Genomic DNA, 26,829 nt, shown 5'->3' with positions numbered 1-26,829 from the left:
CATTTGAACCATTTTTGATGCCGTCTGTCAGCATTCCTGGGTGTTTGGACTTGATAGCGCGCTTCAGTCTTTGCACGGTTCCCACTTACTGCGTTAATTGTCGCGGCGTGATCCAGAAATTCAGTGAGCAGCGGTCCCTTGCAGTCGAAGAAGAAGGTCATCCTGACCTTCCCGGATCTGGCGCGCCTGTTGTTTCGACTACGCTGCGGAATTCTCTTACAGTGGCATTAACATGTTACCGGTTATGACAATTGTTTTTGAAATAATAAGACACTTAATTTACTTTTTCCACCTGTCTCGTTTTCATTTGAATGGCTCTTGTTGCCTTCAGCCCAAAAACTGTTATGTTGCAGCTCTCTACGCTAGTCTAGGCCTCTATTTCTGAGTAATTATTGCAACCTACACCCACTTCACCCTGCTTTCTGTAATCAAGGATTGGTCTCCCTCCAGAATTTTACCCCCAAACTTCCCTCCATTACCAGATTCACATTCCTTGATGCCCCAGGATGTGTCCGATCAATTGATCACTTCTTTTAGGCGAGTTGTGCAGCAAATTTTTTTATCTTCAATACAATTCAGAAACACATCATTACTAATCTGATCTACCCATACGCTATTGAGTTAGTCTTTGGTCTCTGTTGTTCACTTAAGGTTTTTGAGCACCAAAAGAACGACATTTCGATTTACATTGTCAAACGCGTAATACTTTGTAAAAGTAGGTTAACATGATTAAAATGTTCTTCAAAGTTTTGTTCAACATTGTTTTGAGGGAGTAATTCTTAAATGACACGTTTGCTGGTACACAGATCAAATACGACTGTTTCCACTGTCTCTGTTGAATGTACGTCCGGAACAAGTAGCCGGAAATGAGGCCTTTGTGCCAAATCCGGAAGTAAATACCGTATAAGTGGGTCAGCGCATAGAAGGTCAATACATTCTGCAGTAGAGGTCACGGCCAAGACTGTGAGACGATGCCCATCAAATTTCGGCGAGTTGCGCAACAGGTTGCGGCGCTCTTGCGGAAAGCATCACCTGAGTCATGCAACTTCTGTCCGGATATATAGATACGGACGCCGCCGGTAACGGTACCCATTCCTCTCTCAGCACTTGGAGAGGAGCCCCAGCGCCGCAGCCCGGTCAGCAATGGGATGGATATACGTGCCCCGTCAACAGCAGCGTCAACGACGCCGCAAGAACCGTAAGTCCGCCAAGCCGGCTCTGCATCCGTAACCTAATTGTAAGGATCGCTCACTCCCACCGGAGGACAGCCGTGTCGCAGCTCTCCACTGCCTAGGCTAGGCGGTTCATGGCGCGACTTGCTGTTATGATTTGTTAGGCCAGACTCGCATAGTCGGAATTGTTACGTATGCCTGCTTCTGCAGTCAGTTTTGCAATATAGCGCGCAGCGAACTTCGACTTCCGCGTTATCTTCTAATATCGATTTCACAGGCTGGCTATGGAGTTTAAGTGCTTTCGCTTTTGTTCACATGTCTCGCTTTTGTGAGTCGTGTTTCCGTTGACAACGACTATCAGTCCACCTATGTTTAAGGACTCTCCTTTGACTACAGCGCTGCCCTGAATTGATTCGAGCACAAATCAAAAGCTTTCTATTACCTTCCCGTTCCAGTACAGTGTTTTCTTAACAGCTACAGACACAAACACCACACGCTATCACCGCTTCGGCTGTAGATTGCATCCGTCTTCAGATCTAAAACAGAGAGGAAAATATATTCTAAACTTAATTGAAATATAACTGTCATATATTTTCTTGTTTACACGAAAACAAGGTGTCGGATGACAATTAAATTTTGTTTTGTTTACATGACATTTCCATTTTCTTATTTACATGTCAGTCGCATTTTAATCATGTTTAGATCTGAAGACTGTGACAGTGCATCGCTTAAACTGGTCATAGAAGTTCGCTACCTTGTTATTATTACCGATAAACAAACAACATACAAATATTGCGAAAATTACGCATCTTTCGTTCTTTTTACAATCATATTGTTGTTGTTGTGGTGTTCACTCCTGAGACTGGTTTGATGCAGCTCTCATTGCTACTCTATCCTGTGCAAGCTTCTTCATCTCCCAGTACCTATTGCAACCTACATCCTTCTGAATCTGCATAGTGTATTCATCTCTTGGTCTCCCTCTACGGTTTTGACCCTCCACGCTGCCCTCGAATACTAAATTGGTGATCTCTTGATGCCTGAGAACATGTCCTACCAACCGATCCCTTCTTCTAGTCAAGTTGTGCCACAAACTCCTCTTCTCCCCAATTCTGTTCAATGCCTCCTCATTAGTTATGTGATCTACCCATTTAATCTTCAGCATTCTTCTGTAGCACCACATTTCGAAAGTTTCTATTCTCTTCTTGTCCGAACTACTTATCGTCCATGTTTCACTTCCATACATGGCTACACTCCATACAAATACGTTCAGAAACGACTTCCTGACACTTAAATCAATACTCGATGTTAACAAATTTCTCTTCTTCAGAAACGCTTTCCTTGCCATTGCCAGTTTACATTATATATTCTCTCTACTTCGACCATCATCAGTTATTTTGCTCCCCAAATAGCAAAACTCCTTTACTACTTTAAGTGTCTCATTTCCTAATCTAATTCCCTCAGCATCACCCGATTTAATTCGACTACATTGCATTATCCTCGTTTTGCTATTGTTGGTGTTCATCTTCTATCCTCCTTTCAAGACACTGTCCATTCCGTTCAACTGCTCTTCCAAGTCCTTTGCTGTCTCTTCAAGTTCGTTTTCAGTAGGAGAAGCCATACGACCTTGGCTTGAATAATAATCAGGCGCTACCTGAAATCAGCTGCAGTGGAACATAATTAAGTTTCACAAATGAGTTAGCGTGACTACTGTTGCAATCCTTTTATGAAAGCATTCATGTTTTCATCGCATCACGGAATTCAATGATCCACTTGCTGAAATGAGTTTTTGTTGTTGCTGTCATCACTCTGAAGACTGGTTTGATCTAACTCTCCACGATAGTCTCGTCCAAGTCTACATAAGTACGAGAACACCGAGCGAGGTGGCGCAGTTGTTAGCCCACTGGACCCACATTCGGGAGGACGACGGTTCAATCCTGATTTAGGTTTTCCGTGATTTCCCTAAATCGCTCCAGGCAAATGCCGAGATGGTTGCTTTGAAAGGGCACAGCCGACTTCCTTCCCCAATCCGATGAAACCGATGATCTCGCTGTCTGGTCTCCTCCCCCAAACAACTCGAACCCAATTACGAGACTACTGCAACCTTAAAGCAAAATCAAAGTTTTTGCGTTGTTCGTCGTCACACAGAGCTTGTGTAGTGTGTAAAGCACCGGACCTGCATCCGCGAGAAGTTTGATTCGAAATCCTGGCTTAGTCCTTCTGTGTTTCCCTTACCTCAGATTAGTTCAGGCTAGTGTTAAGTTGAATATGAAACGTCTCGGCATATTCTTATTAGGCTAAGCAAGTGATCTGTTCTAAAGACATCGAAGTTGACGAGACGTTAGTCTGTAACCCCTTTTCACTATGCCATATATCAGCTACTGGATTCGTATCCATCCTGGTCGCATATCCTATGCAGTTACGATAAAGCTTTTGTGCTATGTTGGCAGTTACCATTAAGGGATATATCATTATGCATGTTGAGCACCTATACCTTCGGTGTCTGCTATGGAGCAAAAAGAGAAAAAAGGAATTCAGTCACCGTAATATGTCACGAATCTTGGCTATTCTGCCAGAACCTTCATTTGCCCTCACTGCCAGTTTCTAGTGAATGTACTAGGCCATTGACCGCCCTAGCTTTCGGGGATCAGTAGTCTAACGGTAATCAGCGGTTACGTGGTGCAGTATAGTGTCTGCGATTTTGCAAGTGACTGACGTTGCTCCGCGAGGAAGGAACTACGAGCCAACAAAGCACTTCCTATAGCCGCTGCCCGAAGAACGAGTCAGCAACCAAATCGTCCATTGACTGTACTCTATATAAATTCCTGAGGCGTTCGGAATTTAATACTGGAGATTGTTGTACAACCTCGTGTTCATAAAATGGGTTCCAAACCTTCTCTTCGCCTTAGTTCCCAAATTCCGGCAACAGAAATCCCTGCAACAATAGAAGCGTCTCTTCTCGCATAGGCGACAGCAGGTTAGCAATTTCGGCCACTTCGACGTCGCTAAGAAATTGTTGCTACAGCTCACTTCAGAAATAGCGCCGCGCGCGGCTGCGCCTTGACACGGTTCGCGCGGCTCCCCTTGTCGGAGGTTCGAATCCTTCCACGGGCATGGGTGTGTGTCTTGTCCTTAGCGTTAAGCTAGTTTAAGGTAGATTAAGTGGTGTGTAAGCCTAGGGACCGATGACCTCAGCAGTTTGGTCCCATAGGTACTTACCACAAATTTCCAAAATTTCAGAAATAGCAATGTCAAGTTCTGCTAAATACACGTAAACAAGTCGCAAGATAACCTCCACTGATATGTGCATTCAGGAACTCCGTGAATGTTATCAACAAAGAGATAGACGAAATCAACGTCACAGAGTACAGTGAGCTTCAGAAACATATTTTGCCTTGCACGTAATGACATCTCAGACAAAGTGCGCGATAAGCAAGCTACGTCCGCTATTCACCGAAAAATTTCTTACGCGAGCTGTTGAGAAACAATGAATTGTGATAAGCGTTGTTCTAAAGACTTGGCGAGATTTGCACACACCCTACTAATAAGCTACGTCACTTTTGAAAAGGCCAGATCGGGATTTACGAAATATCACTTACAACTATGTGCTATATCTTCTTTTTATTGCTGCCACAGATTCTAGCTGAACAAAGAGATTCATGAGCTGAACGGCATTTTAAGAATCGCTGATAACGTACATAAAAAGTATGAATTGCTAAAACAGTTTGTTTGTAAAACGTTTTTCATGTTCAGTTTGGAATACCATAGCACAGAATTCAAAATTTTCTCACTGATTTTCAGTGATTCATTAATGCAGCTCTATTATGACTCTGCCTGTGTGTTTTGATATTTCAGTATTAAAATCGCGCTTATTGGAAGAATCCTGACGAAACGCCCCGTTCTTTCTTCATCTTTTCTATTAGTCCTGCCGAGTAAGTGTCCCAGAATGAGTAGTAACCCTTAACAACCGGTCAAACGAGTGTTTTCTAAGCCACCCGTTTTGTGATCAGTTACGTTTCTCAGGACTTAGGACTCTTCTAATTAATCTCTGCCTGGAATCTGCTTTTCCAGTCCCTGGTCATTTTGCTTAAGGTCATTCCGGACGCTTACTACTAGATATTTTACGGCAGGTGCTATTCCTTGTGATTTATAGCCAACTGCACAATGGCACATTAATGGATCTCCCTGCCCATTTAAGTGCATTACTTTACACTCATTTACGATGAATCTCAACTGCAGGGCCCTGCAGCAAACAGCAATCCTCTGCAGACCATTCTCCAACGCGCTGCAGTCACCTGACGATGTGACAGCTTCCTGTCAGTTTAGTTGCCTGTATGTTCCATGAGCCATAACTGCGCTTTAGCGTTATGTTACGCATAGGGTTTGTTTAGAATTATAGTACATTTTCTTAGTGAAAAAACATGCTGAGCATCTAAGTTATTCTCTGAAGTTACTTTTTGGCATACAGTGTTTTACACACTTAATGTGTTCAACATCTCTCTCTCTCTCTCTCTCTCGCGCTTACACACACACACATGCAAACGCGCTCGCGCGCGCACCTACATATACAGATACACACACACACACCATTCCGTTGATATACATTAGAAAGTCCTCTACGGAGTAGCTCCGTTTATAATATACACTCAGTTCACAAAAAACTGAAAAACAAGGTAACAGATGCCAGTGCTGCCTAAAACCATCACCTATGGAATAAGAACCGTTGTGTTTGCCAAAACTTATCGTATCTGTTGTACATTTCCCCTTAAGACTCGCGGTTCATAATAAAGAGTATCGTTGCTCTTCTTGGTAATGACGTCACACACAACATGGCCGACATTTGTTTACATGTCAATGTATGTGGTAAGGACGTATCTGGCGTTTTTTTATTGTGAGTTTTTAATTAAATTATAGAGTTTGATATATCAGATGAATGCTGTGATTGCCGGCCAGTGTGGCCGAGCGGTTGTAGGCGCTTCAGTCTGGTACCGCGCGACGGCTACAGTCGCAGGTTCGAATCCTGCCTCGGGCATGGATGTGTGTGATGTCCTTAGGTTAGTTAGGTTTAAGTAGTTCTGAGTTCTATGATGACCTCAGATGTTAAGTCCCATAGAGCTCAGACCCATTTGAATACTGTGATTCACCAACAGAAACTGAAAGTCCATTAGAAAATTGTCGCGAGACAAAATAAGCATGCAAAAAATGCTAGTGTTAGGCCTCAAATTAGTTGTGAACATGTCAGTGGTTTCTGCAATGCTGCCCGTTTGTTACCAACTGAATTTCAAGAGAGTTTTAATTTTCATGTTTATAATATCAATATCTTTCAAAAATTTGCACAGGAACGAAAGTCAAAGCATTCATGTAGGAAACGGATGTTGTGATAATGTCAGTCTCCTTATGGATGATAGATGTTCGTGGATTACCTCCTTCTCACCTGCAGACTTTGTTGTAGGTCTTTAACATTGTTCCGCGTGGTGATGACATTGCTGCAAAAGAGCAAAGGAATGCCATTTAGTCCATTGTTCAGATTGTGTGTAAGAGAAAATAACGAGTAAAGTATTTTGCGAAATAAATATATACTCATTAATTTGCCTTGCAATATTTCGAAACTTTGAAGTCAGTAAAAGTTCAAAGTAAGCCTTGAAGAGTGTAAACTGCAGTACAGAACTCTGCAAATTAAATACTCAACTATATTCTACTGTTTGTAGTAATATAAAGTAACTCCAGAACAACAGTTACCAAAAGTAACGCAATTTTCTGTCAGAAGGCACCAAATCAATTTAGACTTGGCGTAATGTGTCCCAACATCTGTCTGAATATAACAACAAAGCTACAAAACATATTCTGATGCTACTGTAGTTGTAAAACTTTTTGTCTCTCCTGTTAACATTTTGTGGATACGGCACCTTTTACCTTTTGCAAATGACTTCTCATATGTGGTCTGCTCCACAGAAGACTTGCTAATACGCTAGGTGTGCGAGAAAAGTAATGAGGTTGACAAAACTCCGAGCGATCTGCCAACACTGTGTTGTTCTGCTTGTGTCGACCGATATGTTCATCTCTTCCAGATGCTCAGTCCGAGTTTCAGACCTGCACAGCCGTCGCGTGAGTTTTGAGAGAGCCATCAGTGAAGTTATGTTTTTGTCGTGTGTTACGAAAATGGAACAGCAGAATTTAAAGCAATGGTATGCAATCAAGCTTTATGTGAAACTTAGGGAACCTGCGAGTGTGACATTTGAAAAGTTGAAACAGGCCAAACGGGAACATTCCTTATCAAGAGCACAAGTTTCTTTGACGGGGATAATACTATTGTTTGAGAAAAATAAAAACGGTGGTAGATAAAAAATCATTCTCATTACTTTTCTCACACACCACGTACAAGATAGAGCAAGAGAGAAAGAAACTGCACAGTTGCCAGTTGGATATTGTTTCAGTTTGTGTATGTATAGACAACATCGTCACCGAAGAGCCTTATGGAATGATTATTTTTTTTGTTATTTTCAGACACGCGTCTAAATGGCTAGAACACATGGAAATTCCCGCTCCACACTACCTCAACACATCGCTAGGGGTGACAAACCAGCAGCTCGTCTCCGCTTAATCAGTCTTCTTCTCCCTTATTGTTTTGGCGCCCCTGACGATGTGTTGCGGTACTATGGAGCGGGAATTTCAATGTGTAGTAGTAGTAGTGTAGACGTGTAGTTGCAAACTAAAAAAAATTGATTATGGAGCTTTAGTTTTTCGAGATGGTAATTAAAACTTTATGACTATTCCTCGTAGGTAATGAGTGGGACGCTGAACGAAAAACGGATCAGTCATTTTTGTTCATTTCATTTCCGCAACTATAGTGAATGTAGTCCGTGTAGAGAGCTGTGTTCCTGCAGGAACGCCCACGCGCTCGTGCGGTCTGATGCGTGTACACTTGTGACGTAACTGGGGACAGCCGATGACTCACGTTGTGCAATGCGCTGCGTTCCCGTGTGGCAGATACCACGAAAGCGGAAACTGCGCGCAACGTCACAGCAGTCAGCTGACTGGCAGAACTTCTCTGGCACCATTCACGAGGCTGCATTTGTTCACACGTCGTGTTGGTAGTTGCGCCGTCAGCGCGGCAGATTGCTAACCGAAGGGGCACGGATTCGATTCCCGGCCGGGCCGAAGCGTTTCTCCCTTCGGGGACTGGATGTTGTGTTGTCCTTAAGTTCATATCGACATAAAACCAATAACTTAAGAACAAACAAACAAAAAAAAAAAAAAAAAAAAACACTTTGATGGAGGGTCTTCAAGGATACAGACCGAGACAAATCACACACGAACAGGCAGAAGCAGTCCGGGCAGGCTGCTTCTCTAAAGTATACTATCAAAAAATTCTAATTAGTGCTACTCTGCTACCAAGGATCATTCTGGGAATTACTTCTATATACATACAATACACATGTTAGGAAGTAAGCAGCTATTTTAAGGAATGTCATTACTCATCGTAATAAAACACCTGGCTGCTGTTTTTATCTCCTATTCCAAACGACGCTTTTATGCAACAAGACAGAACACTTATCAGTTATCAGTGTACTGGGATAGTCAAATTCCGTTTAATACCAACATTATAGTTACCCGAAATTTCATATCTGAGTCCAAATATTCTGACAAATTACGGAAGGAGCATTGAAATGGTTGTCTTTTTCTTTCTGTTTAAATATGTGGAGTTTTCGCGTTTAAATATGTGGAGTTTTCACGTCACCTGTCGGATGTTTATCGGTACTGTATCAGAATATAAAATTCGATTTTGAACATGAGACAATCATGCATAGCCTATGTGGAAACTGTAGTAACTGCTAGTGCTGTGATTGTGAATTCCACAATACATTCTAAAATCAGCCCTATTATTAACCACAAATAAACAGCATCACTTTATTGCCGCAATATACGTTCTATATTCCTATTACTCGAACTCATTATATTGAGCCCTCAGAGCACCACCGTCCTTTGTCAGGGGAGAGCAGTGAAAGAAACGTAACAGTCTCGTCTTTTAACAGAAAGTGAATTAAAAATGCGTGACGTTCTCATAGTGTTCTCACTGATTAGACATACCGAGCGACCCGAGCAGATACTAAATACATTTTTTTAAAGACATCGAATTCGCTGTTGACTGCAGAAATTATTTATTTCGCAATTGCAGTTTCGGTCTTTCGGCCATTTTCAGGTGGTACAGCAAAAGATTTTACTTCAGCACATATGAGACTTTAAAATTCTCCGACATGTTTATATGTCATCGTCAAAAATAGGGCTTTTCGCCGTAGAAATACAGTAACATCAGACCAGTGCGGAGCTCTGTACATCGTGAAATATTGCGAATGTTAACATCGTTCACGCAAATCGTTACAAATAAATGTTGTAGCACACTTTTTACAAGTAAACTAAGGCCTTTTGTAAGCAACATTCCTATTAACGCGAAATTTGTCAATATAAAAATCTCACATCTTATCAAGGCTATTGGTAAACGATCAATTCAAGTCACAACGCCTGTATAAGCGTAGAAGATTATTTTAATAGCACAGTCGACGTTGTACACCCACATTATCCGGCCAGCTAGAGGAGGACCCTTAGTTTGATGTGGATCACGAACTACAGTGTAACGCGCCGTTTTTCACAGTAGAAAGTCATTGTCAGAGTGTAAGAAGTGGTAAATGACAGGAAACATGCTATGATAGACTGGAAATCGAACTCTAAATATTTGGAATGGCAGTCTGACATTCAATTTTATCGTATTCGTTGCATTCAACTCAATCCTTTGAACGACGCAATCCCATTTTTTTGTATAATTGTACTGTATGAGTGGCTATTCAAACAAGGTTGAATACAGAATAACAAATAATCGTTTAACCTAACACAATAAGAACAAAATGTGTTTCTAATATTGACAAGACGTACACTCTCTTATCACAAATATCCGAACACCCCTATGTCATGCGGAACTGACCACTAGCAATGTGACCCAGCAATATGAAAATAGGCTAATGTGCTGGCAATAGAGAAGCATTAGCAACAGAATCGTTCAGTGGTGTCGAACGTGGAGTAGTCATTGGATATCACGTGAGAAACAAATCCACCGGGGACATTTTTCCACCCTTTCGAAGTTGCCCAAGTCCACTTTTAGTGACGTGACTGTGAAGTGGAAACGCGAAGAAACAACCACTGCGAAACCAAGACCATGCTCATCTCATGTGCTGACGGACATAGTCGGGAATAGTCGAGCTTTGCGAAAGGTGGTTGTAAAAAATCGCATCAAATCGGCAGAAGGTATCGCCCCTGAGTTACAAAGTGCTAACAGTTAACACAGTGACTGTGCGTAAGGAGTAAAGAAGAATTGGGTACGATAGTCGGACAGCTTCTCGTAATCCACACATTCTGTAGTCAACGCTAAACGATGTCTGATGTGGAGTAAAGCGCGACGGTCCTGGACAGTAGAGGACTGGAAACGGATGATTTGTAGTGATGAATCCGATGGAAAATTTGGGTTCGGCGAATGTCTGCAGAACGTTACCTGCCGTCACGTATAGCGACAACATTGAAGTGCGGATGATGTGGTGTTACGGTATGGGGATGTTTTTCGTGGTTACGATGCGGTCCCCTTATTGCGCTGATTAAAATGGTTAAGTGCAGAAAGATATAAATACGTTTGACAGTGTTGTGAACTGGTACAGTAGAGGAACAGATCAGAGAAGATGGTTGTTTGTCTCAGGCCGACAACGCATCCTGTCATAAAGCAGCATCTGTGAAGCAATGGTTGTGGACAGGAAATGGACTGGCCAGGCCTGATTCGCGACCTGAACCCAAAGGAAAAGTTTTGTAATGAGCCACAATGTCGACTTCCCTCCAGACCCCGCCGTCCAACATCATTAACTTCTCTGGTTTTGGGTCTTGGGGAAGATGGAGCTGCCATTCCTCCACAGACCTTCAGTCATGCGGTTGGAAGTATCCCCAGCAGGGTTCAAGCGTCATAAGGGTGAAAGGTGGAAACACAGCATATTAATGTCCACTAATAGGTGTCCGAAAGCTTGTGAGCACATAATGTATATAATTAGGCTGCTAAATACACTGATCTGCCAAGCGAAACATAAAGTACATGGAAGAAATAAAGACATAGCATACTAACTTGATGATACCTTTTGATACAAACTGTCTTGCCATGTGTACGGTACGAGTTCCGTATTCAAGTGCAGACGTCATTTATCAGATCGCTGTAACCACATTGTTTCTCACGTTTCTTTATGTTTTGAAAACATAGTAATTCGGCAGATTCTTCCATTTTTGAGGAACTGATAGTAATGGTGTGACTGAGTATTTTAATATACTCTAAATCAATAGGGATCTTGCCTCTGACGGGTAATGAGATAGCATGTTAATAACAAAAGGTATCAACTGCGTATGATTCAACGAAAATGCAGAATTTACCTGGCCTCCAGTCTATCTGCGAAGCCGGCTCTGCATCAGTAACTATATCTGGCGTAAATATATGGAGGTTTTGAATAACTCATTTGTCACTCTCAAGAAGCTCTTAACGTTAGTTGACATTTCTGGATTCGGTTGCTGGTTGGTAGATCTGGTCCCAATTGAGAAAATCAGTAAGGGATTTCCTGTTTCGCCTTTTGCCTACAACAATGGTAAACCTGCTGAAAACCTCTGTCCGAACTGAGTGATTAAAAATAATTTCTGGAAAAATAGTCTCAGACTAAAATATAAAGACACAGAGCGCCGGGTTTTTGTCTTTTTTTGTCATCAGTTTTGCGACTGGGTTGTTCCGGCCCACCACGAATTCCTGTCCTGTGGCAAACCCTTCATCTCAGCGTAGCATTTGAACACATATGTCCTCCATTATTTATTGGATGTACTCCAATCTGTCTTCCACAACAGTTTTTGCGCTTGACAGCTCCCTCTAGTACCATGGAAGTTATTTCCTGGTGTCTTAACACATCTCCTATCATCCTGTCCTTTCATCTCGTCAATCTTTTCCACATGTTCCATTTCCCGTTGATTCTGCGGAGAACAAACTCGTTTCTTATCTTACCAGTCCACCAAATTTCCAACATACTTCTACAGCACCACCTCTCAAACGTTTCGAGTCTGTTCTTTTCAGATTTTCGCACAGTCCATTTGCATTCAATGCTGTGGTTTTCACGTACATTCTCAGAAATTCCTCTCTCAAAGTAAGGCCGATTTTTGATATTAGTATAATTTCGTTGGTCAGAAAAGACCTCTTTGCCTGTGTCAGTCCGCTTTTTATGTGCCACTTGCTTCGTCCATCATGTATTATTTTGCTTCCAAAGCACCAGAATTCCTTCAATTTGTCTGTTTCGCGGCCTGCCAATTTGAATATTAAATTTATCGCTAATCTCATTTCTGCTAATCCTCATTGCTTTCGTCCGTCTTCGGTTTACTCTCAACCACAATGTGTGCTCATTAGGCTGTTTATTCCATTCGACACGTCCTGCAATAATTTCTCTCTTTCACTGATGACAGCAATGTAATCAGCGACTTTCGTAGTTGACATTCTTTCACCCTGGTTTGTAATGCTACCCCTGACCTTCTCCTTAAATTCCATCATTTCTTTTCGATATATAGATTGATCAGTAGGTATGAAAGATCACATCCCTGTGTTATACCCTTTCTTTGAATATCTGTTTATTCGTGTAAGGGAGTAAAGTCGATGAGTCGCTCTGTGTGTGCAGTGTTCCTCACAGTGAAAATGGGAGGGGTATGAAGTACGATGTAACGACAAATGCTTTTGCGATTTCTCCTTTATTTTTAAGAACTGTGTTCAGCAGAAAAGTTAACAGTATTTTTTCCTTTTATTTTCAGGTGCCTTAGCCATCGGCGAGGGGGAAGGAAAAGGAGCGTTTCACACAGGTTGGTCTCCACACTGAACCCCTGAACTTCTAAGGTTGCATGTCGACGTGTGAAACGAGATACCGGGGAAAGTGGCCTTTTATCGTGTACTGTTTTTAAATTTAAGACTGCCAATAAATTAGCTTTCTTTAAATTAAGGAAAATGTGCTATACTTTTACTAGCGAATATTTAAATACTACCTATGCAAAAAATCTTCTGGATATTTTCTTGTTCTGTAATAACAGAACAAAGAAATAAAATGTGTAATCTTTTCCTCCGGAAAATATGGTTCCTAATTTCGAGATTTTGAGTTTCCTTATTACTGGTGGTAACTAAACACTAAAATTTAACGACGAAATGTTTGTTTCGGAAGTAAATCGTGCTGCATAGTTGTCGGTTGCACCGCAGACGTTTGAGCCACAACAAGAAAAATGTTTAGTCCTTGTACTTTTTGATATACTCGTAGATGATGCGTTTAAAATCTTTCCAAGCATCATCGTCGACACCTGCACAAAGCTCATAACACCAGCGAAAGCAACCGATGCTTTTAACCCACGACTCTTTAGATGTACAATTGGTCGCAGTAAAAGCACCCCTCGTCCTCTTCATATTCAGATTGCGAGTCTTTTAGTATAATTTCATCAACACTTGAATCGGAGTGATCCTGCTGCTTCGTGACCGTCTGGTTCTTTCTTACGAGGAGCTTCCTTTTGATAGTCCCAGATGTCGAACGACTATCAGATGCACCACATGAAGCTCTTGGCGTAAATTATGTTGAAGGTGGTGTACTTGCCTTCTTTTTTCCTTTACCCAGGGACTCCTCGAAAGCGTATTTAAAAGGAGATTACGTCAAACCAGCTTTTTTACCTGCTCTTTATGATGGGTTTGATGGTGGAACAGGGGAAGCGTGTTGATTTCAAAAGTGGAAACTACTGTCTCTTCCATTCCACCAACTGTTGTCGACAGTGGCCCTGCTGCAGCTTCTAAGGTCTCATCACCATATGTTGGAGATTGCTGAGGAGGAAAATCCATAGACGAAAAAAGCAGGGAGTCACAAGGATAGAGCCCACATATTTTGAAACTATTTGCAGCCTCTTCTATTGCTGCAGCTCTGCAATATGCCCAACCCATCAATGGCTCAATGTCTTTGTATCTGAAACACAGGAAAGGTGGCATGTGGAATAAAATTCAGAACATGAGTTTGTATAAACTCATCCCAAATTTCGTGTAAGCGAAATAGTGCAACCTTTTACTACACGGTATTAGGGACCATCCCTTAAGTCCATTTAGGCACAACCTGGCCCTTAAGCGAACTGCAGACGACACTTTTATAGACTATCTAAGTGAGAGCATGCTTCAAACTACTGTCTCATATGAAATGCTTTGAAAGTACGTCTGGCTGGAGGAAGGACTTCCCACTGAATTCTGTACAAAATTTTTATGTTGACCACTATCCAAAAATAGCTGTGATGAACGAAACGTGAACAGCACCGGCACTAAACTCACAATGGCGTTTCAGAATGACCTTCGATGCTGATTGTCAGAGAGAGCTACAGAGTGCTACGCCAAGCAAGGGGGCTATCCAGACTACCCAGAATTAGGCAACCACCCCGAAAAATGGTTCAAATGCCTCTGAGCACTATGGGACTTAACTTCTAGCCACCCCGAAATATGGGTGCTTCACCCTGCTGCGCAGCGCTGTCGAAGTCTTTTGAGAAATTCTGATGATACGTAATAGTAATCTAGTTTATTATTGAGGAATCTGATAACGATAGAGAGCTGACGATTAGCTGCTAGTGTCGTGGACAAACTCTTAGAGTAGGTGGCCCCGTCATTGCTTTGCTCCAAACAGTTAATGATGTGACACTGCGGTAACTCTGCGCCCCCTTGCTGCCTGCTAAATAAAAGCCTGTTACTGGAACATGATTTTCAAAAGGTATCCTGCTGTGTGAGAGGCGATTCCTCCCGACTGTTATCCACAAGCGCGACACACTTTTCCGCCAGAAGCTCGGTGAGAGGGAAACCTGTGCTTATCGGCCTGTGCCGGGAACAGAGAAAGTGCGGGTGGCCACTTCCCAGCTGGCGGCGTGAACAGCGGGCCCCGTGTAGTAACGCCGTCATATCAAGGCCGCGGCAGCACAACGTGGTCCAGAGCTGATCGGAGGCAGGTTGGGCCGGAGCGGATGCAGGCAACCACTGGCAGTTCTAACAACTTCGCCACTGATCCCGTGGCCACAGTGAAGTATCAGTGCTAATGAAACGAAGAAAACCAGTTCACTCTCTTATGAAACTAATAGTTATTTTCCTGCTCTGGAATTCTGAAGTTCCCAGTCATAAAACACATGTAATGGAATATGATTTATATCTTGAACAAAAATCAGTCTGCAACTGTAAGTCGAGAGACACGAAAAGGAGGCGGTAGTCGAGAGTAGATGATGCACGGGTGTAGTCTATTCTCCTCGTTATTCAGTCTGTACAATCAGCAAGCAGAAAAGTAAATTGAGGAGAAATTTGAGAGCCAATTAAAGTTCAGGGAGAAAAAAATGGAAACTTTAACGTTTGCTAATAATTCCACCAAAAAGGACAAAGGACTTTGGGAGATCAACTGACAGAGAAACGGATAGCGTCTAACGGAAGTAAAGGGAATACAGACTGACAACAGCAACAAAATCTTTTTCTAAAACGAGGAAACTGCTGATGTCGAATAAAAATTTAGATGTTAGGAAGTCTTTTCTGGAGGTATTTGTTTGAAGAGAGGCCTTTTTTGGAATCAGAATACGGACGATAAATAGTAAAGATAAGAAGAGAATAGTAGCGTTTTAAATGTAGTGCTACAAAAGAATGTTGAAGATTAGTTGGACAGATCGAGCAACTAATGAAGAGCAATGTAATCGAATCGGGGAGTAAAGTGTTTTCAGGTACACCTCCCATAAAGAAACAGTTAATGTGTTAATCGAAGGGATGTAGGCGCAGAAATTGTAGAGCAGGAACAAGACAAGCAGACTCAAATGGATGTAAAGTGCAGTAGTCATGCAAATACCAAGACTTTCAAAAATCTTGGAGAGCCACATCTAACCACTATTCGAATCAATGGCGACATCATCTTGTTTTCCCGATCCACTTTTAAGCTCAGAGAAGGCCGCATTCACTACTGTATCAAGAACCATACATGGTCCTCTGGGTCTAGCATTCTTACTAAGGCCCCCACATCCCCTTTTCTAGTAAAACTACATTTCTGCCATTTATGTCAGCTTCTACTCCACGTTCCTTGGGAACTAGCGGAAAAAACGAGCTCGGAATGGATGGGGTTTGCATAATGATTCCACGATAATTTTCCATGACCCTTGACACATGACTATTTCTACTTTCTTCCCAGAGAATTTATAAGATCGGAACACAACAGTTCCCAGGTTAATTATTTAAAACCAATTTTTGGCGTATTTAAGCAAGTTTATGATTTTGTAAGCTGGTTTAATAAGTGTGAAGCATTATTGAATAATAACTACCCAATGAGATTTGATACAGGAACTACATGGACTAAACGTGTGAGAAACCAAGCGTACTGTTGCTACATAAACCATATTAGTTATAGACGTCTGCATGTAAATAAGCCTAGTTGTTTGTCTGTTGGGCCACTTCAGACGAAATGGCACTACAGAAATGGCATTGTGATGACAATGTACGTTTACAGACTCGAGCCGAGAGGAAAACTTCTTACCGTAGGCATGAGTGGCAGGAGAACTCATGTACCTCCCTCGGTTGGCTTCAAAACAGTCTTTTTTGTTGTTTTTTTTCGATCAGTTTCAGCGCACCCTCAGCGACTACGTTCTTCGAGGGAGCCTACCTCACCATCCCCTCGATACGCCTCTGACTGTACCATCAGTATGGAGCGTCCTTGTATGCTATGCCAAATTATAACTTGCCCAAAAGGTACGATATTGCAGTCCCTGTGTCGTTCAGAAGGGCGATACGAAGTTTCTTCGGTCATGCAAACACGTCTGAAGGAACTGGCGCTGCAGCGGCTTCAGCCGTTATGAACCAAAAGAAATGTATTCTCGGTTGCGAATATGGACAATCATCAGCTGTGTAAGGGAATGACGACAATGAAAATTTCTGCCCCAACGGGATTCGAACTCGGATTTCCCGCTTATACCGCTTAACCAAGGAAGGAAATAGGCGTAATCCGTTGAATTAACAGGTTCACATCGCGAGCGATGCCTTACCTTAGGCCATCCGTGCACCCTTCAAGGCCAGATACAAACTTCCATTTGTCGTCAACCATGTGTCGACAACCTGCACTCGTACATCCATTATGTACATTCCGTAACAGGGGAGATATTTTAATCGAAAGCCGCTTGCCCAGTGTCGGCGTGCAGTGCATGTATCGTTCAGATGTACGATGCAGTGTTCCTTCGAACATATTTGCAAAGTAAGAACAGCGCTTAAGTCCCAGTGGTCGCTCAGTATTAACGTACCCCCTTAGTAGCGAATTGTTCTCCGTGCCTCGTCGTTCGACCGTTCGAGCGCCCTAACACACCATCAGGCACAAGTGCTGCGAGCGCAGAGGGGCAAACAAGCTGTCGCTATGTACCGCATCAAGGTTATGACCGCATGGATTTTTTCTCCCGTACACTCGGTGCTCCTTTTATCACCACTGAAACCTGTGTTATCTAACAAATAAATTTCTCTTTTAATAATAAGCTGATAGCGTTTAAAAAGGTGTATTTTAAGCCGTATGCACAGTATGTACTGTTTTACTGGATGGCGTTGAAACCAATCCTCAAACGTATTTTCTCGAACGAAGTATATTACTAATAAAAGACCTTTTTACTTCCCTTTCGTATGTCTGCAACGTGACCAACAACGAAAACAAGGATACGTTTCATATTGAAATACACATCAATCAATGCGTATCTACTGTTCACGGGGATGAAGATTGCAATAGTAACAGGAGCGATAGATGGAAAAAAAATTAAAAAAAGTAGCAGTATCTTTACAATAATCTTGCAGTAGCATGTGCCATCGTTGACTCGACTTACAGCCATACGCGAACATTTTTGCCTCTAGCGCCTGGAACATTTCGAACGTGGTTGTATGTTTTTGCGCTGAATACTGTGTAAAAGTTGTGCAATACCGGCGCGTATCTGTTAAAGCGCTGAGCTGAACTTCAGCGGCTGACTTTGCGGTATGTTTTACCAGCTTCTGAAGCAATAGCGAAACGTTTAGTGCTTCAAACAGTCCTTCTAATGACGCTAATAAGAACGCAATTACGGCTTCACTTTGGGAGCAGCTTCTGAAGGCCCTTGGAAACAAGTGTAGACAAGCTCATGGAAGCACTGAATAAAGGCACGGCCTCCGGTCCAGATTGTGTACCAGTCAGGTTTCTTTCAGAGAATGCTGATGCAATAGCTGCATACTAAGCAATCATATACAACCGCCCGCTCGTCGAAAGAACTGCACGTAAGGATTGGAATGTTGTACAAGTCACACCAATAACCAAGAAAGGACGTAGAAGTAATCCGCTGAATTACAGGTCCACATCGCTAGTGTCTTTTTGCAGAAGGATTTTAGAGCATATACTCTGTTCGAACGTTATGAATTACCTCAAAGAAAACGATTTACTGACAAACAGTCACGGATTCAGAAAATATCGTTCTTGCAAATACAACTAGCTCTTTATCCACCCGAAATAATGAGTGCTACCGACATGGGATGTCCAATGAATTCCATATTTTTAGATTTCCAGATGGCTTGTGACACCGTTCCCCACGGGCAACTTAAAACCACAATGCATGCCTATGGAGTGCCGTCTCAGTTTATGCGACTAGATAGATGATTTCCTGTCGGAAATGTCACATTCGTAGTAACTGACAGACAGTCATCGAGCAAAACGGAAGTAATATCTAGCGTTCCTCAAGGAAGTGTTGTTGGCCCTCTGCCATTAATAAACTATATAAACGATTTAGGAGACTATCTGAGCAGCCCTCTTCGATTTTTTGCAGACGATGCTGTCATTTACCGTCCGGTAAAGTCTTCAGATGATCAAAACCAACTGCAAAATGATTTAGGCAAGGTATCTGTATGGTGCCGAAAATGACAAATAACTCTAAATAATGAAAAGTCGTCAACATAAGTACTAAATGAAATCCGCTAAATTTCGGTTACACGATAAATCACACAAATCTAATGGCTGTAATTCAACTATATAGTCAGGGATTACAATAACGAATAACTTACATTGGAACGGTCACATAGATAATACTATGGAGAAAGCAAGCCAAAGATTGAAACTTCCTGGCAGGTTAAAACTGTGTGCCCGACCGAGACTCGAACTCGGGACCTTTGCTTTTCGCGGGCAAGTGCTCTATCAACTGAGCTACCGAAGCACGACTCACGCCCGATACTCACAGCTTTACTTCTGCCAGTACCTCGTCTCCTACCTTCCAAACTTTACAGAAGCTCTCCCGCGAACCTTGCAGAACTAGCACTCCTGAAAGAGAGGATATGGAGGAGACATGGCTTAGCCACAGCCTGGGGATGTTTCCAGAATGAGATTTTCACTCTGCAGCGGAGTGTGCGCTGATATGAAACTTCCTGGCAGATTAAAACTGTGTGCCCGACCGAGACTCGAACTCGGGACCTTTGCCTTTCGCGGGCAAGTGCTCTATCAACTGAGCTACCGAAGCACGACTCACGCCCGGTACTCACAGCTTTACTTCTGCCAGTACCTCGTCTCCTACCTTCCAAACTTTACAGAAGCTCTCCAGCGAACCTTGCAGAACTAGCACTCCTGAAAGAGAGGATATTGCGGAGACATGGCTTAGCCACAGCCTGGGGATGTTTCCAGAATGAGATTTTCACTCTGCAGCGGAGTGTGCGCTGATATGAAACTTCCTGGCAGATTAAAACTGTGTGCCCGACCGAGACTCGAACTCGGGACCTTTGCCTTTCGCGGGCAAGTGCTCTATCAACTGAGCTACCGAAGCACGACTCACGCGCGGTACTCACAGCTTTACTTCTGCCGGTACCTCGTCTCCTACCTTCCAAACTTTACAGAAGCTCTCCTGCGAACCTTGCAGAATTAGCACTCCTGAAAAAGAGTTTCATATCAGCGCACACTCCGCTGCAGAGTGAAAATCTCATTCTGGAAACATCCCCCAGGCTGTGGCTAAGCCATGTCTCCGCAATATCCTCTCTTTCAGGAGTGCTAGTTCTGCAAGGTTCGCAGGAGAGCTTCTGTAAAGTTTGGAAGGTAGGAGACGAGGTACTGGCAGAAGTAAAGCTGTGAGTACCGGGCGTGAGTCGTGCTTCGGTAGCTCAGTTGATAGAGCACTTGCCCGCGAAAGGCAAAGGTCCCAAGTTCGAGTCTCGGTCGGGCACACAGTTTTAATCTGCCAGGAAGTTTCATATCAGCGCACACTCCGCTGCAGAGTGAAAATCTCATTCTGGAAGCCAAAGATTGCTATTTCATGGCAGAACACTTAGAAAATGCAACAAGCCTACAAAAGAGACTGCCTACATTACGCTTCACCGCCCCCTTGCTGTGCGGTATGGCATCCGCGTCAAAGGCGACTGACAGAGAAATAGTACAAAGAAGGGTAGCTCATTTCGTATTATCACGATATAAGGGAGGAAGTGCCACAGATGTGATACGCGAATTGGGACTGCAATCATTAAAACAAAGGTTTTTTTTCGTTGCGGCAGGATCTTATCATTAAATTTAAATCAGCGACTTTCTCCTCAAAGCATGAAAATATTTTTTTGATGCCACCTACACGGGGAGAAATGACCATCATCATAAAATATGAAAAATCAGAGCTCGTACGGAAAGATTTAAGTATTCGTTTTCCCCGCGCGCTAGTCGAGAATGGAACGGCAGGGAAATAACTTGAAGGTGGTTCAATGAACACTTAATTATGAATTGCAGAATAATCATATACACATAGATGTAGATGTAGAAGCAAGTTTACGGATAACACTATGACAGTTCTACGTGACATCTTGAATATGATTGTTTCAACTTTATTGCTGGAGAATTTATAAGCTCAGATCATAACTGTTCCCACGCTAATAATTTAGAAGCCATTATTGGCGTTTATCTTGGGATTTGACGTTATCAAACAGACGTAATATTAGTACCTTTATCACTGATCATTAACTCGGAACAGTGTCAAGTCTCAAATTCATATTTCTTTTATCTTCTACCTGCAACAGACCTCAGCCAATGTCACACAGCTAACACAGGAGGACATTGCAATTTTCAAATCCCTCATCCGCCACTTCTCACACTGTGGAGATAAACCAGATGAGCAAAGAAAGGCGTCACATAAATCGTGGAAGATAACAGATAATTGGTATCGACGACACACTGTTTTTTTCCTTTATTGCAATTTCCATTCCCCATCAGGTGCGGGCTGGTAGCAGCATAAGCGCTGCTCTTCAGCTGAGAGATATAAATAGACAGGAAGACATGCAAAACAATATAAAGAAGAAAACATGGCCGAATATAGAAACAAAAAAGGCGGAACAGAAGAAAAGAAAGCATGCAAAGCGGTGACTGTAAATCGGAGAAAAACACACTAGATTAAAAGGCACCAGGCAAAGTACGGCCAGAGCATAAAAGTCGTAGAACGATGAAAACAGCCACATGATGGACGGCATAGCATGGAACAGTCATGGACAATAAACAGGTTGTGCACACAATTAAAACAACATCACTAGATGACACTGTATAACGCCACTGAAACGCAACACTAACGCAGCACACTGATAACGAATAAAAACCTATGGGGATCTGCCGGGGGGGGGGGGGGGGGGACAAGATGAAAGGGAAAAAGGAGGCGAGGAGGAGGGGTGAGAAAGGGGGATGAGGTGGGGGCCGTGCCGAAGGAGGGCTGGGAAGGAAAGGGACAGAAGAGGAAAACAACCGACGAGGGGGTGCAAGGACTCAGGGAGGAAAGGAGGAAAATCCGCTCTGGGAGAAGGAGGGGTGAGGAAAAAGGGGCCCTGGAGAGAGGGGGAACAAGGCCAGGTTACATTTGGTGGGAAGGGTATATGCCATGGCGAAGTTCAACATCCGGGAGGGGGAGGTACTGGAAATTGCCCTGATGATGGAGATGGAGGGTGTGGTCTACGGAGGGTGTGACAAGATTGGTCCTCGGTAACGGTGCAGGCACAGAGGGGGCACAAAAACTGACCAGAAAAAAAGGAATACAGAAGGACTCTTAATAATTAAGAGGAAGAGGTATTTTTCTTTTCAACCTACAAAAAGAAGCCTTTTCCTCGGTCAGAGACTGTAAATGCACTCTGTTGCCACAGTGCCGTTTCATCCAAGTACCACAATAAAGAAACAATTACTACCGAACAGACGTCTATCGCTAACGTAGCTTATCGTTTACGTGACAACAGTGCGCTTGTTACATACATCTACCTACACTACTCGGTCATAAAGTTCTATCTGCTGTTTCGCTACTGTATAGAAATCTGTAGAGTCGGCGCGTGGGTGTTAAAGCAAACATGCTGTTTGACCGAAGGCTTCCGATCTTAGCCGATTTATGCCAACTGAGGATTGGCGCGAAACTGTTCGAGCTAGTGTGCTTCCAAGTATTTAACAGAGTATCTTATCTAGGAAAATTGTGGGGCTGTTTTTCGTGCCAAATATAGCAGATTATTGATACAGCTGAACTAGTGGACCGAAACAGCTGCTTTGAACTTTCAGGTGAAAGAGCTAATTAAGAGCATTTCCATTTGAATATACTGAACGTTTTTCATTTTGCCTTTTTTTTTTGTAGTATGCTTACCCAGACATCGGAATAACTTTGAGAATATTTACGACGGTATCAGTGAACGCAGCCTTTGCAAATTAAAGAGGATAAAAACTACTTGAGTTCGAGCAGCAGACTGTTACATTTAGCTATCTTGTCGATAGAGTATGGCATAGCTGCCAAACTTGATTTCGATCACTTAATCAACAAGTTTGCTTCCCCCAGAGCAAGGAAATAAAAATAAAATCATGCAGTAATAAAAACACAGTTCCTAAAAAGGAATGATTTCTCAACTCTTCATTATAACCCTTTTATTTCTAATTAGTAATTTATGTATTGTTAGAAATTTATGAGGAAGAAATGTAGTCTGTTCTTTGTTATATATCAAACTAAAATTTGCAGAAAGGTAGTTTTACAGTAGGGGAGGAGAAGGAGGAGGGGGGGAGGGGCCGCTTTGGCAGTTCTGTCAAGGGCGCAGGAACACCTCGGTACAAAGTTGGAGAATAAATTGGAAATGCAGACCATTCCGTGAAACGTAACGCCATCGGTTATCTAAGATCTTTCATTTTTAAGGTAACGCAGCGTATGATAAAGATCTCCGGTGACAAGGTCGTTAAAAGATAACGACTTGACATCAAAAGATCGAACCAGAATTACATAAGATGATACGTTAGTTCTACTGGGTAAAGCAATGGAACGCACGCTCATATTTGGTTTCCATATGCCGCGTAAAACAAATACTGGGATGGTTCTGTCGAAAAGGTTATGGCCGACTTCCGTCACCATTCCTGCCTAATAGGAGCATGTACTCCGCTAAGGATTTTGTCGTCGACGGGACTTTAAATTCTGAACTACTTTCTTTCTTCTTTTATGTATTCATGTAATGAAATATAGGGGAAGACGAAGTGCAGAAATTGGAGCCTTCGCCCTTCGTTGTGCTTCGCAATAATTGCAGGTAAAAAAAGAAGCTGTTCTGCATGACATATTTGTTAGAAGACAACAGAAACAATCAGACAGCAATATGGAAGACCTGAAGCCACCACAGCATTTACCGAGCGAGACGACAAAGTGGTTAAAGCAAATACTTGCACTCGGATTCCAGTCCAGCAATCTAAATCCAAATCAGGTTCACCGTGATTTTACTAAATTTATTAAGGTGAATGCTAGGATGGTTTCATCGAAAAGGCACTGACAGTCTCCTTTCCCATCTTTGCACAATTCCGAGCTTGTGCTCCGTCTCTAATGAGGTCAGTGTAGATGGGGCGTAAGACTCTGGTCTTCGTTGGTTCCTTCCTTCTTTCGTTCGAGAGAGCGGCGTTCAAATTCCCGTCCGCTCAGCCCCGTTCAAGTTTTCCGGTGCTCCCCCAAATGAAATAAGGCGACTGTAGTACAGAAGCTTTGAAGAAGACACGACGGTCCATATACACGCTCCCCAAGCCACGTAATGGTGTGTGGCGGAGAGTCTTTCACTTCCTCCCTTCCCTGTTCCTTTCGCGAATACTGCGTGGAAAGAACGACTCTCTGTAAGCCTCTCTACGAGTTATAATTTCTGATTTTCCTATCACAATAACTTCGCGAGATGTATGCGCAAGAAATTAATAACCTATTGCCTTACTCTACTTGGAACTCTAGTGGCTAGCGTTGCTGCCTCAGGGTCCCGGGGTCCTGGCTCGATTCCCGGTCGGGTTGGGGAGTTTCTCTGCCTGGGAACTGAGTGTTTGTGTTGTCCTCATCACTTCATCATCATCATCATTCGTGACAATGTCTATACTGGACTGTGGGAAAAAAATTGGACTGCGTAAAAATTGGGACTTCGTACGGGCGCTGATGACCGTGCAGTTGAGCGCCCCACAGACCAAACATCATCCTCTACTCGGAACTTTCTCTCTCGAAATTGTAGCAGTCTGCTTCTCCGCCAAGCACGGTCTCTGTCTCAGTCTCTGGAGCTCTATGAACGTCTCCATAACATTCTTGTCGTTATTAAACGTATTCGTGAAGAAACGGGCCGTACTTCTCGGGATCGTTTCTGTTAAACCCTTCTGGTAAGAATCCCTCATTAAACAGCAATAATCAAGGAGCGGACGAACGAGTGTTTTGTAAACTACTCCTCTTATGGATGAACTACATTCTCTTAGTATTTTCCCAGTAGATCTCAGCGTGGGATCTCTTTCTCCTGCTATTAGTTTTAGGTGGTCATTGTACTTTAGGTCACTCCGGACGATTATTCGCGCATATTTGGTAGTATTTTGTCACCAATATTGTAATGTAGGTCTCTTCGCCTGTTTACACGCAGTACGTTACATTTATTTACCGTGAGGTTTCAAGAGCCAAACTATCCAACAATCGTTGACCCTGCGCGGACCTTCCTGCATTTTTCTAGTTTTCTGGTCTTGTAACTTCTTTACAGACAACAGAATTATCCGTAAACAGCCACACAGATCTTCCGACGTTATCCGCTAGAGTTCATTTACGCTTGTTGTAAACAGCAACATCCCCGTAAGACTCATTTGTGGTGTTTCCGAAGTTGTCTTTACGTCTGACGATATCGTCCCATTAAGAACTACGTTGAATCCTACCTGCGAGGAACTCGTGAATCCAGTCACAAATTTGACGCGATATTTGGTATTCTCGAATTCTGTTTACTAAGCTGTAAGTACGATTGCTATGCATAACTGGACGCGAATTTATTTTCTGAGGGGGAAAAAAATGGAATTTCAATCGACGCACGGAGGTCAATGTTTTTATCAAACTTCTCAACTCACGAATGAATTTCATAAAAGCGTCATGAACTGATGACAGGTTTCTCCTTTATAAGCATCGATACTTCAATGTGTCACTGTGTCAAAGACTTGGACAGTCATTGTGACTGTCTTGAAAAGCGATAACTACCAGTGCAAGACTACAGTGTATCAGTGTGTGTTCTGTGAAATAACCTTAGTTTCTAAGCATTATTGTTACTCGAACCGTGGTAGTTGATACGCTCTCTATAGAAAGATGCTAATGCAAAGTGAGATACATGTTCAAAGGGACTGTTGTGTTTGTTCGGTGACTCCTATTCGCTGGTGATGTAGGCCAAAGTATTGAGACTAGCCGCACGTTGACTGCATGATGTTCCTTCTGTATCAATAATAACGCCGCTAAGACTGCTAGCACATATACTCTCTTACTAGAAGTGGCTCTCAAATTATCCTGATAGTGGAAACCCTAATTGCTAATAGTTATTAGACAATTGCGAATACCCAAGCTCGGATGGTGATCAGAATCAGAGAAAGGCTGCTTTCGTCGCATCGGATAATCGATTATTTAGTTTAGCGTGTATCATTCAAATAATGCTGTTACGAATTTGATTATTTCGAATACAGCAGTGTGATTTTCACACATCTTGCTCATTTTTTGGACAGGGTTGTGAACTGCTGGTTTACGTTACAACAACAGTTGCGAAATTCGCCATTGTTTATATGTGATGTACAATTTAGTCAGCTGTTGTTGAGGTTTTTGTACTGTCTTATGTTTCAGGAACGGAGGATACGTGGAGTGAGTGTAATATGTCACAAGAAGACTACGCAGAGTACGCCGAAAATTGGGACCGTAAGATGAGGATGGGTGGTTTTATAGGTAAGTGATCGTTAATAAATCTTGGAAATTTGTGGTGAGGTCTTATGGGACCAAACTGCGGAGGTCATCGGTCCCTAAGCTGACACACGACTTAATCTAACTTAAATTAACTTACGCTACGGACGACACATACACCCATGCCCGAGGGAGGACTCGAACCTCCGACGGGGGGAGCCGCGCGTCCCGTGACAAGACGCCTGAGACCACGCGGCAACCCCGCGCGGCGATTCGTGGATAACAGAAGTAGATTTTCGATAGTCCGTTTCAGTAACATTAAACATCAATGAGCAGTTAACAGTATTACGACATCTCTTCAGCAAATCCATGGGAAGCAAAAAACGAAAGTAACCGTAATTAATCTGTCGCAGTTTTAGGGCCGATCTAGCCTATGCTAACA

At 42.8% G+C, this 26,829-nt stretch overlaps 1 long non-coding RNA gene across 1 annotated transcript; it reads left to right on the top strand.

Annotated features, from left to right (window-relative positions):
• The first annotated feature begins 1,099 nt into the window (after positions 1 to 1,099).
• Positions 1,100 to 26,433, top strand: LOC126476253 (uncharacterized). The gene is made up of 3 exons (XR_007586817.1): positions 1,100 to 1,198; positions 13,026 to 13,073; positions 26,334 to 26,433. It is a non-coding gene; the product is annotated as an uncharacterized LOC126476253 (long non-coding RNA).
• Positions 26,434 to 26,829: the final 396 nt, after the last annotated feature.

Source organism: Schistocerca serialis, chromosome 1 (assembly GCF_023864345.2).
Source record: "Schistocerca serialis cubense isolate TAMUIC-IGC-003099 chromosome 1, iqSchSeri2.2, whole genome shotgun sequence".
Lineage (NCBI taxonomy): Eukaryota > Metazoa > Arthropoda > Insecta > Orthoptera > Acrididae > Schistocerca > Schistocerca serialis.
This window is presented reverse-complemented; position numbering and strand designations above follow the sequence as displayed.